Here is a 19365-nt window from a genome sequence, read left to right on the forward strand (position 1 = left end):
GAAAATATCAATAAAATGGGAAAATAGAGAATGAATATTTTATTTTTTAAATGAAATTAAAGAAAAATATAGTTTCAGATATATCATTCTAAAACAAAATATAATTTTTTTAAAGATTTTATTTATTTATTTGACAGAGACAGACATAGCAAGAGAGGGAACACAAGCAGAGGGACTGACAGAAGGAGAAGCAGGCTTCCCATGGAGCAGAGAGCCGGATGTGGGGACCAATCCTAGGACCCTGAGATCATGACCTGAGCCGAAGGCAGACACTTAACAACTAAGCCACCCAAGTGCCCCAACAAAATATAATTTTGTTTATAATTTTAAGGAAAGGTGTACGACATGGTAGAAAAAACTTCAATTAGCAAGACCCAAGACCTTAGTTTGAACCCCAAATCTGATATTATTAGAGGCGAGTCCTCTCTGAATCTCCATTTCCCCCCTGGAAATCAGTAATAATACCACCTCTCTTGAAAAATGGATAATTAGAAGTAGTTATATTCAACATACAAAGCAAATAGCAAAAAACTGATTCACCTCAAGTATGAGCCATCCTTTTACCTCATGAGTATACATGAGACAAAGTATCAAAACACTTCCCATGGGATCACCCTGCACAGATGTGTCTTACAGGCTCTGTTGTAGTCAACTACAGAAAGCCGTTTCTTTTAATTAAAGATTTTATTTATTTATTTTGACAGAGAGAGAGACAGCGAGAGAGGGAACACAAGCAGGGGGAGTGGGAGAGGGAGAAGCAGGCTTCCCACTGAGCAGAGAGCCCAACGTGGGGCTCTATCCCACCTGGGATCATGACCTGAGCTGAAGGCAGATGCTTAACCAAATGAGCCACCCAAGCGCCCCCAGAAAGCCATTTCTTGATGTGCAGTTGGAAGAGGGCAATCACTTTCTTTCAATCTGAGATTTCGTTATAACATTTTAAAGGGGTCTTTCTGTATTACTAAACCTAGGCATACTTCACTGACTCCAAGTTCAAACTGGGCATCTTTAAAAGTGAACTGGATCACATCTAATGCCGTCCACCCAAGTCCCTACAGAATTTCCAGAAATGAAAGCAGGAAGGTGGAAGAATCACACAAAGTAAAGCATGAGAAATTACTAGTCAACTCTACAACCTGAAATTTGACTTGACTATAGATCTTATCTGTTAAGCTTACAAATATATTGACCGAAAAATTTCTCAGCCATGCCAAAAATCACAAGACCTATTTATACATTTTAGCTAATTAGTGAAAAAAAGCAATTAACCAAGTTCTTTAATTATCAAGAGTTGATGATATTTAAAACACTTCTTTTAGAGGTCCCTATTTATTTTAATTTTTAATAGCACTTGAGTGGAAGGGGGCAAATACTATACATTTTAATCAAAGAAAAATACTTTAGAACACTTCATTTTTTACATAGTTTTTTTAAAGTCTGTTCAGGAATGCAGTTATTGAACAATTTTATCTGTAATAAAACAAGAACTCATTAATACTTTACACTAATAATCGTAAATATGAGAAGACACTAACCTGTTATAAACTCCAAGAGAACAGAGATTTTTTTTCTACTTATTCATTACCAAATCCTCAGTTCCTAGAACAGATACTCAATGTTTACTGAATGAAAAAAAAAAATCCATATAGTGTTACTCACAATAGTAAAAAATAAAATTTATGAAGTATTATGCAGTCATTGTAATGATGAAAATTATGTAATTGCAAGAAAGTGTTTATACTTTTTAAAGTAACCCATTCATTTTTTTAAAGCATTAATGTAAACATATAGAAAATTGGGTTCTAGGACACCTGGGTGGCTCAGTCAGTTAAGCGTCTGCCTTCGGCTCAGGTCATTATCCCAAGGTCCTAGGATCGAGTCCCACATCGGACTCCTTGCTCAGCAGGGAGCCTGCTTCTCCCTCTGCCTGCCACTCCTGCTTGTGCACTCTCTCTCTGACAAATTAATAAATAAAATCTTGAAAGAAAGAAAGAAAGAAAGAAAGAAAGAAAGAAAGAAAGAAAGAAAGAAAGAAAGAAAGAAAGAAAGGAAGGAAGGAAGGAAGGAAGGAAGGAAGGAAGGAAGGAAGGAGAGGAGGGAAGGAAGGGAGGAAGGAGGGAAGGAAGGAGGGGAGGGAAGGAAGGAGGGGAGGGAAGGAAGGAGGGAAGGAGGGAGGGAGGGAGGGAGGGAGAGAGGGAGGGAAGGAAGGAAGGAAGGAAAAAGAAAAAGAAAAAGAAGGAAAGGAAGAAAACTGGGTTCTAATATCAGCTCATTCACTAATTTGACTTGTGCCTTGAGGTAAATGATGACCTATCTGAGCTCCAGTACCCTCATATGTGTATTACTTCCGCTACTCTTTGGCCCTAGTCCATTCTTGGGTAGAGATTACAGGGAGAAGAACACATTTAAACTGTACCAAAGCAAACTGAACCTGCACTATCCAACTGTACTAGGAGATCCTTAGAGATACACTCTTCAAGCCACAGTGACTCAGATTCATCCATTTTAACTCTAGGGCCCCAAAGGCATACTTGAACCACTCTACAACAAACAGAGCCAGTAATTTAGGTCACACGATCCAAGAGAACAATGCCATCCAGGGTACACGAACATATCAAGCCCTACTGTCAAAGGAATCAGAAAATAAAGTACAGGTGGAGAGGGAGCAATTTCACCTGCTAGAAATAGAGAGTGTACATCTCTGTGCCAGTCAACAGCTTGTACAAAGTGGAAAAGGATGCTCATCAATCTGCTGGAAGAAAAGCAGCTATTCTCAAGTCCTTGGAATAAAATCTCTTAAATCTTACAATATTCACAGGTGCCAGGCAGGCTCAGTTGGAAGAGTATACAACTCTTGATCTTGGGGTTGTGAGTTTGAACCCCACATTGGGTGTAGAGATTACTTAAATATCTTTTTTTTAAGGTGGGTGTGCCTGTCTGGCTCAGTCAGTAGAGCATGAGACTCTTGATCTTGGGGCTGTATCTTTGAGTCCCACGTTGGGTATAGAGATTACTTAAAAATAAAATCTTTAAAAAAAAAAAAAACAGGGGTGCCTGGGTGGCTCAGTCAGTTAAGCATTTGCCTTCAGCTCAGATCACGATCCCAGGGCCCTGGGATCAAGTCCCACATCAGGCTCGCTGCTCAGCGGACAGCCTGCTTCTGCCTCTCCTTCTGTCACTCCCCCCTGCTAGTTCTCTCTGTCTCTCTCTCATTCTCTCAAATAAAATCTTAAAAATAAATAAATAAAATAAACAAATCTTAAAAAATTTAAAAACAAAAAACTTGGCTCTGCCATTTCCCAGCCAGGCAACTTTGGCAAGTTACCGAGCCATTCTATGCCTCCATTTCCCCATTACCGTAAAATGGGGAAAATAATAACTATTACAGAGGATTGTTATAAAGATAAGATTCATGTAGAACAGTGCCAGTGTAAGTACTAAGTGAAGAATAAATTTTTTTTTTAATGTAAGGTAAGTGATCTATACCAAGGCTTACTCCTTATAACAAAGACTAAAGACAGGAATCTCATTCCTTGTGGTCTAATTACTAGACCACGCAAACTCTTAATATAAAAGAGAAATCTTAAGGGAGGAAGTGAGGATGCTGTCCCATGGTCTTACTGACAAGCTAAAGACCAAGAGTTCCTAAATTGCAGGTTCACAGAGGAATGCAGGGACCCATTAACCCCTGAAATTAAGCAAAATTTTGAGGCAATAAAGATACTTCCGTACTGTTATTTCTTCTGTCTTTTAAAAAAAAAAAAAGTCTTGGAGCACCTGGGTGGCTCAATCGGTTAAACGTCTGACTCTTGATCTCAGCTCAGGTCTTGATCTCAGAGTTGTGAGTTCAAGCCTCATGTAGGGCTCAAGGCTGGACATGGAAGCCTACTTTAAAAAAAAAAGTCTTCAACTATCTACAGCCCTGTTTTGCTCTTCTCCTTTACAGCAAATATCCTCCAAAAAGGTGCTATATACATTGTCTCAAACTCTCCTTTCATTTTCTCTTAAACTCACTCCAATAAAGATCTTGACCCAAAGACTCCAGTGAAACTAATCTGGTCAAGTTCACCTCTGACCTGAACATTGCTAAATCCAATGATCAAGTCTCCATCCTAATCTGACCCAAATTAGCAGATTTTTTTTTTAACAGTTTCTCCCTTTCTTACTTGACTTCCAAGATGCCGTCTTGGTTTCCTTTTATGCTCATCTCTTCTCAGCGATTTTTGTTGATTGTTGTTCTCTCAGACTTTTTAATGTCTAGTTCTTGGGCATTTTCTCTACACTCCTGTTGTGATCTCTTCCAATTTCCCAGCTTTAATTACATTTGCCAAAACTATAACTATGTATCTCCAATCCAGGTTTCTCACCTGAATTTCAGACTACTTCTACTGTCTTAAAACAGTCTACTCGGCATCTCCTCCTGGCAATCTACTACTTGCCTCAAACTCAGTGTCCAAAACTAAGCTCTTGATCTTCCCCAAAAAGCCGGCTCTAACCACAGCCCTCCTATACTGGTTCCTGACAACTGCATCTTTCTAGAGTGTGCCTAGCTTGCTCAGTCCCAAACCTTGAAATCATTCTTTTTTTAATTTTTTAAAATAGTCAGTCTTTATTTTTATTTTTATTTTTCTAAGTAAGCTCTCTGCCCAACATGGGGCTTGAACTCACATCTCCCAAACCGAGAGTCACATGCTCTACGAAATGAGCCAGCCAGGTAGGTGGCCCACCCTGGAATCATTCTTGATCCCTCTTTCACTCCTGAAAATACATCAGAAAATACTGTTATTCTACCTTCAAAATACGTACAGAAGCCAAACATGTCCCACCACCCTCACTACTGCCACCATCATTTCTCACTTGGATTATTACAACAGCCTCACCTGTGTCCTCATCTCCACCCTTTTGCCCCAAGTCTACTGTCAACACAGCAGTCAGAGTCACCCTTTAAAATGTAAACCATTGCCAAATCTCTGCTCCAAGCCTTCTAATGCCTTCCCATTTCAATTTAAGCCAAGGTCCAGAAGACCCCAGGGGCACCAGAGATCTTACTTGCCCCTACCCTCTTACCAGTACATACTAGGTAGGATTTTTATCTATCTTCAGAATCAGTACAGATGAATGGGGGTCCTCAAAAAGTCAGTCCAAGTCCTAACCCTCAGTTCCTGTGAATCTTACTTTATGGGGAAAAACAGTCTTCGCAGGTATAAGTTAAGGATCTTGAGATGAGATCATCCTGGATTTACCCAATGACAGGCAGAAGATGAAAGAGAGGAGAAGTGAGGACAGAGAGATGTGTCTATAAGTGGAGGAATGCCAAGGATTGTTGGCAGCCACCAGAAGCCAGGAGAGGAGCACAGATCAGATCTTCCCTCAGAGCCTCCAGAACTATAGGAAAGAATACATTTCCACTGTTTCGTCACCCAGCCTGCATTCCTTTGTTACTGCAGCTCCCAGACACCAACAAACCTCTCTTCCCCTTGCTGGCCTTTGTGCTGGCATTCCCCTCATTTGAGCCCAAAATGCTCAAACTCCAAAACTCTGCATGGCTAATTGGTGCACCATCTTTAACCTTTTGTTCAAGTATCACCCTATTAGGCCTATCCTGACTTCCGTATTTAAATCACAACTGCCATTCTTCCTTTCCGCATTCTATTTTTTCCACAGCGCTTAGCACATTCTAATATACTTTTTCTTTTTTAAGATTTTATTTATTTATTTGACAGGGAGGGAGAGAGCACAAGCAGGGTGAGTGGCAGGCAGAGGGAAAAGCAGACTCCCCGCTGAGCAGGGAGCCCGGATGCAGGACTCGATCCGAGCACCCTGGGATCATGACCTGAGCAGAAGGCAGACGTTTAACCAACTAAGCCACCCAGGCACCTCTCTGATATACTTCATAATGTTCTTATCTATTATGCTTACTGCCTGCTGACTTCACTAGCCTATGAGCTCCACAGAGGCAGAGTTTGGGGATTGTTGGGGTTGTTTTTTTGTTTTTCTATTTTGTTCATTATGTATCCTAAACACCTATTAACTATTCCTGATAGAGAGTAACCATTTGATAAAAACATATGCTGAATAAATTTGCTGAATGAGTATGTGCATGTCTTTTTCTGGGAAGAGAGTCCACAGCTTTCCTCAGATTAATAAAGTGATCTGCTACCCCAAAAAAGTCCTAATCTTTGTTCTAAATCTTTAAGTGGCTATGGAAAAAAAGATTCTTAAATTCTATCATAAAAGACCCAACCCTGGCACACCTAAGCCCCAAGTTGGGTGTAGAGATTACTTAAAACACACACATGCACACATGGGGCACGTGGGTGGCTCAGTAGGTTGAGTGTGAGACTCTTTATTTGTGTGTGTGACTCTTGATTTCAGCTCAGGTCGTGATCTCCGGGTCGGTCATGGGATCAAGCCTTGCTTCAGGCTCCCCACTCAGTGGAGAATCTGCTTCTCTCCCTCTCCCTTTGCCCCTCCTCCCCCTCGCACATGCGCTCTCTCTCAAATAAATCAATAAATCTTTAAAACACATACACACACACACCCAACTCTAGAAAAGCAAACAAAAACCAATAAACACTCAATATTATGACTACCTTGCATTTGCAAACAGCAAATACCTTAAGTTTAAGCTTCATACTCCTAAAAGAAACTTTTACCCAAAAAAACACTCCAAGTTAGTGCTTGAGAAGTACCTTCGCCCACTTTTCACGGGACCTCCTACACTAAAGGGTACCCCTGGCTAAGCTATTGTCTCCCTATAGCTAAAGCAATAAAGAAGAGTGGTCATCCATGCAGACCATTCACATAAGCAAGGCAGTTTCACAAAGCTCAAGAACACTATCAAATACTTTTCTCTAACCTGGCTAAAATCCTATGCAAAGTAGAAGAGTGGAACCAAAGCAAACGATAACCTGTCTAGCATCTATCACTCCTATGGAGTAAACAGATGTTTACTCCAAATACAACATCACTGTTTGTATGGCCTTAGAAACCATTCTGGAATGGATGTCATTTACATCTACAGCTTTGGTATGAACCATAAAGCATAACAATGAAAAGCAGTCAAGCACAGAAAAACTTGTTAATGGATTTGGTAACAACAGAAAGGCACCCATTGCATTCCTTACTACTGCTACAACATATTTCATAGTTAATATTAAGCAGGTCAAGTTGAACACAAGCACACTAAGCACCAGAATTCAGTATATAACTTATCCAAGCATAATTCTTCAGACCTACCTTTTATATTAAATAAATGGCCATTACAGATGAAAATTTGCACATCTTCTGCTATAGAATCTTTCTTGTTCCATCAGCAAATGGATTTACAATACAATCCAGTCCCAGCCCTTACCTCTATTGGTTCCTTTCCCCGTTTAAGTGGTTCAATAATATCAAGGATACAAAATCTACCAAATACTCTGCAGGGAAAGTCATTTTGAACACTACTAACCCATTTTTTCAATGTGAGGTTTTACCTTAAGCTATTTTTTTAAGATTTTATTTATTTGAGAGAGAGAGAAAGTGTGCAGGCACGCGCAAGAGCCAGGGGAGGGGCAGAGGGAGAAGCAGACTCCGCCAAGCAGGGAGCCCGATGCTGGGCCTGATCCCAGGACCCTGGGATCATGACCTGAGCCAAAGGCAGACACTTAACCCACTGAGCCACCCAGGTGCCCCGGCCTTAAGCTGTTTCTGAACAAGTGGTCAAAATTTCACCTCTTAGGACACAGCATTTCAGCAAATCCCAAACCTGAGCACTCTCTTCACCTCCACCACCCCCAACCTGTCCAAACCACCACGTCTCACCAGGATTCCTGCAATGGCCTCCTCCCCAGCCTCCAACTGGCAGCAGTCTAACTTTCACACAGCAGCCAGCCACAGAAGTCTTTTTAAAAGAGAAATCGGATGCTGTCATACGCCTGACCAAAACCTTCCAGTAGCATCCCAGTACTCATAGAATAAAAGGCAGAAACTTTACCATGGTCTAAAAGGACCTGTAAGACCCAGCCTCTCTCTGCCTCTTCCTCTGACCTAACCTCCCACAGCTCTCCCGAGCTATTCCACTGTTCCCTGACCACACCAGCAGGCTCCTACCTTAGGACTTACGCACTTGGTAGCTCTCTGCCTGGAATGCCCTATCCCCAGATCTCTACGTGGTTCCTTATCCTATTCAAGGCCTTGCTCAAATGTCACCTCTTCAGAGAAGCCTGTCCTCAAATAGCCTACTTAAAATAGTACCCCATCACCCCATCAGTGACTCTCCCCTGTTTGAGCATCACAGTTGTTCATTTTATAAGTTGTTTAATTTGAATAAGAACAGAGATATATTTTCCTGTTCAGAATGAAAGCTGGGCAAAACAAATACTATTTTACAGGCCATTCACTATGAAGTTAGACACAATATAAACACACACACCTTTTTAAAAATAAGTATGTGGTTTATGTATGGTTTTCCTTTATTATTTTTAAAAGTATTAAAAGAGGTGCTGTACGTACAAGAAGGTTATTGTATTGGTACTAGATAGATATAGAGGAAAAGGTATAATGGAAATAACCAAAATGCCCAATAACAGGGAAATACTTAAGGAATATATACATTAAGAAACATAATACAAACATAATAAATAATAAGTTATGAGTACATAAAAGCAGAAAAGTGTTTAGGAGATAATAAGTTTTAAAACATTAATTACAATGACAAATAAGTCCAACCTTTATATTGCTTAAATATTTACTAATCATGAGGCATGGGCCTGACCCGCTAGCAGAAGACACTTCAACAACTATCAAGCCTACTCCCTGAGCTGTCTGAGCTCCCAGGATAGCCAAGGCTGTGTCCAATCACAGCTCAGTATCAGAAGAGATATCCAAGGACAGACTGTACAGGTGCCATGGGAGAGCACAGCTAGGTAGGACCCTGACTGAGGAAAGGCTTTTCCAATGAAAGGATGCCTAAACTAAGAACTGAAGAATAAACAGGAGATAGCCAAAAGAAGAGGGGGAAGGGGGGAGGGGTGGGTGGATAAATAGGTATGAAACAGAGTGGTTATTTGAGTAAGAGGCAAGAAAAGAGGTAAAACTGAATCATACATACGCTATGATTTACAATTTGTTTTAAAAAACTGTTCCAATAGAGAGGAGCCTGGGCAGGGCGGCTCCGTCAGTTCAGGATCCAACTCCTGATTTTGGCTCAGGTCATGATCTCAGGATCATGAGACTGAGCCCCACGTAGGGCTCCACGCTCAGCAGGGAGTCTGCTTGAGATTCTCTCCTCCCTCTCCCTTTGTCCCTTCTCCCCCACTTCTAAAATAAACAAACAAAACCTGTCCCAAGGGAGCATGTAAATTAAGTGTATAACATCTATAAAATAACACCTATATTTGGTAGTAGGATTTTTGGTAAATTCTTTATTTTTTATGAATTATGATATCAAATAAAAGCCAACAGTGATACTTCACCAACCACTCGGACTTCTAAAAGCCGATTTTGTCCTGTGGCTCTTCTGTTTCCTTCAGTCTATCTGGCCTGGCCAAATACAAGTAGGGACAGGAAACAATTTGAACACTGCACACAAGTGCACAAACACATCCTTCCCAGGCCTGGCCAGGGCACCTCCCAACCCAGAAGTACTAAGCCAGAAATACTCAGACCTCCCCAGTCTCTAGCTGCTCTGCTACTTCATTACCTCTACCCCCAACCCAAACACCCCATTCTTCTCAGGTGCCAACAGGAACTCTGTGCTTAGCATTCCAAGCCTCCAGCATTTGGCCCACCTAATGTATCTCACCCCATTTCTGCCCACAGATTCTGCACTCTAGCAAGGCTCTCTCCGCTTGACCCTGTCTGTACACACCACACTCATTCTTGCCTCAGGCTGACCCCCTGCTTGGACCTTCAGAACCTGCTCTCCCAGTTTCTATTTAAACAGCACCCACTCTTCAAGGCTGGGCTCTTGGCTTCTCAATAAATAGTCAATTTCTTTAACCCACAATCTCTAGTTAACCTAAATTTGAACTATATATATTTACGTTTATGCTAAACAATATGTAATTGGCTATTTTCTACTTTTGTTCTAGAAATCTCTCAGTGTATTCTTCCAAGGCTTGCCTCCTAACTTGGGAAGCCAAAGGTAATAACTTTTATTTCTTTTATATCCCACTTATATCAGTATGAAACTTGTAAAACACATATGCAATACCTGCTGGCTGGCTGACAGTTTCTAGGTGGAAAGGTAAGCCAGGCAGAATTCAAAGCCAGCTGCTTCTCTCTGGAGCTATAGGTTTAAGGACCGTGATTGGAACTTAATTTACATGCTCCACTGGGACAGGAAACAGAGCATAAATACTGATAATGCAAGACAGCTAAAGGAACAATAACAAAACAAAACAAAAAACCTAAATAAAAGAAAAAAGACTGATTCCTAAGGCAGGCAAGCACCACCACACTGCAAGTCTCCCCAGCACCTTGTACCTTATCTAACAAATAGTAAATAATAAAACAAATATATAAATAAATCTATTTGTGAATGACATTTAATGCAAGTGAAAAAAAAATCTGAGGTAATAGGTATGACTAAAAGCTTAGATTTTAATTTTAAAAGCCCCAAGGTGATCCTTGTGTTATTTTTTAATGCTAATAAATTTATTTTTAAACAATGCTTCAAATCCTCCATAAGGAGATATCTTAAGTTTTCTGAAAACTAAGTGAGCCATTCTCCAAGAAGAAAAACGGTCAGGCATAACTTCTTAGGGAGGAAGAAAGGCTAGCAGAAGAATGAACTGAAAAATTAAATACTGTGTCCCTTGCCACCCAACGAAGAAAACATGCAAATCAGACCAGCATCTGATTTACTTGTAGCATGTGACCACAAAAAAACAATTTGCAGGATTCCAAGGCAGAGAAGTTCCTCTGGCAGGTCAAGGCAATGCTAAGTGATTCCGATATAAGGACACCTTTTTTTTTTTTTTTTTTTTTTTTAAGATTTATTTATTTATTTTAGGGAGCGCACTAGTGGGAGCCGCAGAGGGAGAGGGAGAGAGAATCCGAAGCAGACTACGCCAAGCTAAGCACAAAACCCAACATGGGGCTCGATCCCATGACCCCAAGATCACGACCTGAGCCAAAACCAAGAGTCAGACGCCTAAACAACTGTACCACCCAGGCGCCCTGGACACCTTATTCTTTTTTTTTTTTTTTTTAAGATTTTATTTATTTATTTGAGAGAGAGAGAATGAGAGATAGAGAGCACAAGAGGGAAGAGGGTCAGAGGGAGAAGCAGACTCCCTGCTGAGCAGGGAGCCCGATGCGGGACTCGATCCCAGGACTCCAGGATCATGACCTGAGCCGAAAGCAGTTGCTTAACCAACTGAGCCACCCAGGCGCCCCAGGACACCTTATTCTTTATTTGAAAAGAGTTCTTTTTCCAAAAAGGGGACTCAGGAAAAATGAACAAAATTATTTTAAATAAGCTCTGAGAGTGTATGTTCTTAAAAGTAAACAACACATATAGAAAAGTATTTTGGGTTCAGTGGAAGACAGGGTTAGGGTGCCCAACCTCTTCCTTGAAGAGATTTACCCTCTTCTCTCTAGAAACCTTTAGTGACACGAAAACGTCACCCCAGTTACTTCAGGCCACACACAGCCACAATAATCAGAGCTGCCTAAAGAACCCATTTGTTGACAGACAAGTAAGATGTCCCGTAAGTACTATATAAATGTCCATGGTGCAGGCACACCTCTCACTGTGGGCTGTGGGCCAGCATGTTTCCACTTCTATTACAGTTCTTTTCAGACTGTATTTTAGTGATTCCTATTCACATCCATTTCCTCATCTGTCAGCACAGGGACACGCCTTATTCGTCTTTGTGCTCCCAGTGCCTAATACTGTGCCCTACAAGAAACTAGAAACAGTACTGCAGAATGAATGGCCCAATGTGTCACTCATCCTCCCTTCTTAACAGCTGACCACCCAGAGAAAAGGAGACTTGGATGAGAGCAGCCTTCACATAGAAGCTAAGCCTGAAATTACAGATCATTACTATAAAAATCATTCGCTCACCTATTAATCACCTTGTCTCTCATTTCAGAAAAACGACTGAGTTTTCCTTTTCATGATTAGTGTACGTACATAAAAAGTATGATTCTTCCAAAACCTTTTTTTCCTCCAAATTAAACACATCACTCCTGGGCACCCATAAAAACTATAGGAGAAGAAAAGGGAGCATTCTGCATATGAGAAGGAAAAGACATTAATTTCAAACCTACAATTCTCTAAAACTCAAGCAAAACAGAAAATATGAAGGAAAAAAGTTCTGTCAGAAACCATTTAAGGACAAATAAAGTACATCATCATGATAAACTTAGAATAATCCTCTCCCAGAATTTATCATCAACAGGTGAAGCTTCACAGAAAAAAGATAAATTAGAAGAGAGCCTTGTCCACTTAATGAAGCCCAAGTTACATCTTTTTATAACCCATTAAGCTTATATAATTGAACCAAGTGTATAACTTCCTCCTTGCATCTAAAAACAAACGTCAGTTCACTAATTCACAGCAGAAAACAGGTAGTCACAAGCATGACAGATTTACCTCATCTCTGAAACATACTTTTAACTATGCACTTGGCTAATTTCACAGTCATCCATTATACTTATGGACCCTCTTAAAATATCCACTGAAATAGAATTTCAAATACTGACCTCTAATTCAGTGTGATACAAACAACAGGTCTTGTGTCCAAAACTGTATCAAATAGCCACAGTACCTTTTTCAGTAACACCATGAGCAGGAGGCTAAAACCCTCCACAAATCATCTCTGTAAGTGGGTCCTGCAGTGACTGTGACATGGTGCCACGGGTGTACATACAGTTACTCCTAGACAATCACCTCCTAAAAGAAGAGATGATTGTCACTGCATCTAAAGTTAAAACCAAACCTCAGAAATGCAGCCGTGCCAACTCAGTATCACTGGAGTTTTCTAAACAAGCGTCACAGATGAGCTCAAAATAGGTCAAACTCCTCACTCCTTGGTGCTTTAGCAGCTTTCAAATCTCTAACACTCCCCCCAGAGGTGAGATTCTTTTTAGTGGTGTCTTACACGTAGTATTTTCTCTCAATTTTAAGGTCTAAAGAAGCTGGGGGGGGAATGGGAGCTGGGAGTACATCAGAGAACCAGGAGTCTATTTTTATATTGGGAGCTTAAAGTGAATCATTTTGGAGCAATGCAGACAAAGCTGAGGCCCACCTTGATGACAGCTGTATCAAAGGCCTAAATTTCCGAGGATAACAAATCACTAGAATAAGCATATCAACAGTATGTGGTACCCTGCAAGCATTTTGCAACTTTAACATTACCATCCCCTACAGTCCTTTCATAATCTCAAAAAGATGCCTTGGATTTCAAAGTCAGCCCCACATCAGCAAGGTTTGCAAATGGCAACCCAGAAAACTGCATGAACACGGGCAAGGCCCAAGCAAAATGGATTTGGGGGATGCAAGGAATTTGCCATCACGTGTATTCCTCTAAGGGAATGACAGAAATATGGTCACATCATTAAAAAGAGAAATTATCCCAAATATACAAACCAAATGAAAAAACAAATTATATGAGCACCTCAGGAAAGAGGCAACTACCAAGACCACTCTTCCCCTGATTCAGGATGGTCTCTCCCCTTCCACCCATCCCTAAAAGAGACCAATATTAAGACCAATATTAACTGCTTTAATTACAAATTAATCTCTGACTCTTAAGCAAAAAAAGCTTCAGAGCTTCTTTCCTGAACAATTAGACTGGAATAGCAACTTGACAGAGAAAAATGGCCTTTATATCATGCCAAGGGCTACAAGCTAACTCTAGCTTTTTCTGTATCTTTATATTAAAAGTTCCTGGGTCTGGGGCACCAGCCTGGCTCAGTCAGAAAAGCATGTGACTCTCGATCTCAGGGTTGTGAGTTCAAGCTCCACACCGGGGGTAGAGATTACTTAGATAAATAAATAAATATTTGAAAAAATAATAAACATGGGCGCCTGGGTGGCACAGTTGGTTGGGCGTCCAACTCTTGGTTTTGGCTAGGGTCATGGGATTAGATCTTGCAGCAGGCTCCAGGCTCGGGGCAGAGTCTACGTAAGATTCTCTCTCCCTCTCCCTCTGCCCCTCCCACTCATGCTCTCTCTCTCTAAAATAAATTGATAAATAAATCTTTTAAAAATAAATACATAGGGGCACCTGGGTGGCTCAGTCGGTTAAGCGTCTGCCTTCGGCTCAGGTCATGATCCCAGGGTCCCGGGATCGAGCCCCAGAGCAGGGAGCCCGTTTCTCCCTCTCTCTCTGCCTGCTGCTCCCCCTGTTTGTGCTCTCTGTTAAATAAATGAATAAAATCTTTGAAAAAAATAAATAAAATAAAAATAAATGCATAAATAAATAAAAATATAAGTTCTTGGGCCTGTGATCGAGGTGGCAGGAAAAACTGATACCTGCTCCCATTCCTAACTCAAATAACCTATTGATGCTATCCCCATTGTATTTACCACAAAAAAAAGTATATTTACAGATTTCTGGGATTTAAAAAATTGCTGAGTTTGTTAAAAAAGAAAAGGTAATGCATTATCACACTCATGTCTTTCTGATGTCTCTTGTCATAAAATGAAAACAAAAGTATTTATTTTAGGACAAAACCCAAACAAAACAAGAGTTCTCTACTGCAGCTGAAGACTTACTGGGCAGTCATTAGTACCTGCATAAAAATATTTGGAACAAATATATCTGCATGTAGTGTTGTTATAAGAAAAACATCAAGATGACAGTGGACTTCTCTAGGTAACATTACAGAGAATAAATATTGCTAGACTAAGACAAGATTATGGGCTACAATAGCCCTGAGTTCCTGGGAAAGAAAAAGAAAACTAAAGTACTTCACACATTTATAGGGTACGTTTATATTCTCAAAGTATTTCCATATCTATTTTTTCCTTTCAGTGTACGTACTACAGTCGCCATTTGACAGCTAGGGAGGCAGGGCACTTCATCATATGTTGAGCCCACAGCACAGGCAGAATCGTGGTGCCGGTCTTCTCATACTAAATAGAAGACATACGTCCAGCTCATTTATAATGCTCATAGGCTATCATGGTATAGGACTTTTTGGTGAAGCAAGAAAAATCATGAATGACACAGCACATACACAGTGTGTTTAAAAGGCCCAGTTACTAGCTCCTATCAAATCAACATCCTATCTCTGAGCAAAACATTATTTCTGGAGTTATATACGCTGTATCCCACAGGTCACCCAGTTCTCAATATCTCACATTGATTCAAATGTACATATTACCCAAGAATTTCATTTATTTTTTTTAATGGAAATGGAAACACCCACAAACTAAGCTAAATGCTATGTTCGAGCCACTCAATGTTCACATTAGTCCCATCCTAAGTAATCATGCCACTGACCCAAGTGTCAGTCAGTATCAATCTCCATATGAAGAGCTAAAGAAAAAGAAAATCTAATTAAAGGCCCAAGAAAAAATCCACTTTAATCAAGGCTGCAACCCAAAGGCCAAGGGACTTTACAGTAGGGAAAAATTGTAAAACATGAAAAAATTAGTAACAAGAAAAGAGAAGTTAAGGGGGGAAAAGAGGACACATTTTAATTTAAAGGACTAAAACCAAACTAATCAAAAATAACTTTCCAAACAGAGCAAGCATAAAAAGATGAATAATGGAAAATGGGGAGGGTTAAAATGCAGAGAATCATAATTTTAAGTATATTTCACTAAGAAGAACAGGAAAATAAATGTTTATAGTATGACTTTATAAAATCAAAAGAAAAGAATGATAGATTTAATTCTGTCAAAATCAATAAAAAACCATCTACCATCAGCCTATGTTGACATCTTTTCCCAAGTGGAACAACCATACAGATGAGGGCCAGACTTGGCCAATAACAAGGGCCACTATTCTATAGGAGTCCTTGGACAGGAACTGCCTGGGACCCTATTAGATGAGAGCCAAACTAGAAGACAGAAAAGGTTTACTCTAAAAACTCAGTCTAACAAATTACCAGTATGCTTTTCTCCACACTAACATGTCTGTGTGAATTCTAACCAGGAACACGCACAGCCCAGATCATCAGCTTTTTGTTTTTCAGATCATTACTGTTCTTAATGTAAAACAATGTAATCATCATATCAAAAACACACATACATACATCGTTAGATGTTAAGAAATCTCTGAAATAAAAAATTATCATAGTAACTACAAAGAAGTTGAATCACCTACCTAAAAAAAACTGACTAATTTTAAGCACTTACCATATTTTAAAAATCTTTTTACCTCGGAAGCTTTTATCATGTCAGACTTTTCAGAAAAAGTCGAAAATCTGTATCACCTCTAACAGTTGGAAATCAGTTTCAACTACGAGTTATTTAAAAGAAATCACTCCCCATCCAGTACCACAGCACTGAGATTCCAAAGCAGTTGTCGTGCATAATTCCACGTCAGAACCCAACTAGCACGACTGCACTCCCAAAAAGAGAGGCCTACAGACTAGAAAAATAACGGCGTAAGTTGCATTTCCCATTTCATATTTTGAGCTTAATATGCTGATGAGACCAGAAAGAAAAAGAAGACCTCAAGTTCAGCCTGACAGTTATTTACTACAAATAATAAAGCAATGGTCGGCACTCAATTTTAAAATAAATGACTAAAACCCACAGGGTATATACTTTAAAAGGGTAAACTTTAAAGTGAGTTGTATCTCGGGCGCCTGGGTGGCTCAGTTGGTTAAGCGACTGCCTTCGGCTCAGGTCATGATCCTGGAGTCCCGGGATCGAGTCCCGCATCGGGCTCCCTGCTCAGCGGGGAGTCTGCTTCTCCCTCTGACCCTCTTCCCTCTCGTGCTCTCTATCTCTCATTCTCTCTCTCTCAAATAAATAAATAAAATCTTTTAATAAAAAAAAATAAAGTGAGTTGTATCTCAATAAAGCTTTTTCTTTTTTTTTTTTTTTTTCAGAGGAGGGGGAGGGAGAGGGAGAGAAAAGCTTAAGCAGACTTCACACCCAGCATGGAGCCAGCAGCGAGGCTCAACCTCACAACCCTGAGGATCATGACCTGCGCAGAAATCAAGGGCCAACGCTGAACCAATTAAGCCACCCAGGCACCCTAAGCTGTTATTTTTTTTAAATAAATAAATGTTACCTAGAAAGAAGTACTCCATATAATATAAACCACCTGACTCTATTACTGAGAGTCCACAAAAATGTGTATTTTAGGGCGCCTAGCGGGCACTCAGTCGGAAGAGCATGGGACTCTTGATCTCGGGGTCGTGAGTTCAAGCTCCATGCTGGATGTAGAGATTCATTAAATAAATAAATAAATACAAACTTTTTTTAAAATGTGTATTCTAAATTTTGATATATAAAAAGATCAACTTCACTTACAATCGAAAAAATGCAAATTAAAATGATGCTGTACACTCTTCACCTATCAGGTTAGCAAAGATTAAGAACTCTCATAATACCCAAGATTGGTGAGAAAATAAACTGAACCCTAAAACACTCCTTGTGCACACTGGCGTATCTGGGAGGGCAATTTATTAATAGCTTTCAAAATTAAAAATGTACAGGGGCACCTGGATGGCTCAGTCGGTTAAGCGGTTAAGCAGCTGCCTTTGGGATCACCTGAGATCAAGCCCCTCATCGGGCTCCCTGCTCAGTGGAGAATCTGCTTCTCCCTCTCCCTCTCCCTCTGCCCCCCCATCCCCCGCTTTTGCTTGCGCAGGCACGCGATCCAATAAATAAAATCTTTTTAAAAAATTAAAAATAGGGGCGCCTGGGTGGCTCAGTTGTTAAGCATCTGCCTTCGGCTCAGGTCATGATCCCAGGGTCCTGGGATCGAGCCCCACATGGGACTCCCTGCTCTGTGGGAAGCCTGCTTCTCTCTCTCCCACTCCCCCACTTGTGTTCCTGCTCTCACTATCTCTGTCAAATGAATAAATGAAATCTTTAAAAAAAATTAAAAATGCACATACCTATAGATTCAGCAATTCCAATTCTACGAATTTACACTACAGATATACCTATACAGCTGTACAGGTACAAGGATTAAAAAAAAAATCAGAACCAATTTAAGCGTCCATCAATGGGAAACTGAAGTATACATCCACACAGTATCCCACTATGCAACTGTTAAAAAAAAAAAAAGACCTGAGGTATAATTACACATATTGACTTGAAAAGTATATGCTTGAAATATTAAAGAAGCAAAATTCACAATAGTATGTATAGTGTGTACACATGTGTCTATGTATATATAGAAAGTGTCTGGAAGAATATTGGGGGAATAAGCGTTACTCTTTTTGAACTGTAGGACTGTGATTACAATAAGCATATATTAATTTTATAATTACAATTTGTATGTAATTTGAATGAATCAGGCTCTCAAATAAAGTCTCCCCCTGGTGTTAAATCTCCCCATGCTATGACCCCAACTTGTCTTTCCAGTGCTTCAGGGTTCCAGCCAAACCAGTCTGTTCTTCCTTTGAGAAATCAGCCCAAAGGACTCCTCTCCAAAATACTCTTTTAACAACTTGTTCTGAACAGCTACCAGCAACAGCTTCAAATATAAATTACTTCAGTTGAAAGAACTACATATGCCTGCATCTGCTACAGAACATTTTAAAAGAATTTTTTAAAATAAGGAAATCAGGGACGCCTGGGTGGCTCAGTTGTTAAGCGTCTGCCTTCGGCTCAGGTCATGATCCCGGGGTCCTGGGATCGAGCCCCGCATCGGGCTCCCTGCTCAGTGGGAGGCCTACTTCTCCCTCTCCCACTCCCCCTGCTTGTGTTCCTTCTCTCGCTGTGTCTCTGTCAAATAAATAAAATCTTTAAAAAAATAAAATAAGGAAATCAAAACACATTTCATAATCCTCATCACAGAAGCAGCAAAAGCTCTCCCCATTTCCCATCTTTCCAGCCTGGGTGTCTTTGCGGCATGCAGTTTCCTGCCTGACACCCTCTTAGCTACTTACCATATGTCCAATTCCTGCCAGTCCCTCAAAACACAGGTGAAACACCCCCTCCCACACCAAATGTTCCCTACTGCCCCCAGCCAGAGCTAATTCTCTTCCTTAAACCACAGGACCATCCCCTCTTGAAACACATTCCTCTATCAAGCACTCAATGGTGTACAGGTCTTATTCCTCTTGGTGAGAAAACTCATCAAGGGCACATTAAGTGTCTAGGTCACTGTGTATGCCTCATTTCATACATAAATTAAGCTGATATTTCACTAAAGCATTAAGAAAATAGCAAGAGTCTAAAAATAAAAAGCACAGGTTTTTCCTATTTATTTTTTTTAAGATTTATTTATT

At 40.3% G+C, this 19365-nt stretch overlaps 1 protein-coding gene across 3 annotated transcripts in view; it reads right to left on the minus strand.

Moving 5' to 3' along the window:
• The window catches only part of RERE (arginine-glutamic acid dipeptide repeats), a 418893-nt gene that overhangs the window by 384759 nt on the left and 14769 nt on the right, over nucleotides 1-19365 (minus strand). The window lies entirely within an intron of this gene.

This window comes from Zalophus californianus, chromosome 4, assembly GCF_009762305.2.
Source record: "Zalophus californianus isolate mZalCal1 chromosome 4, mZalCal1.pri.v2, whole genome shotgun sequence".
In the NCBI taxonomy this organism is placed as follows: domain Eukaryota; kingdom Metazoa; phylum Chordata; class Mammalia; order Carnivora; family Otariidae; genus Zalophus; species Zalophus californianus.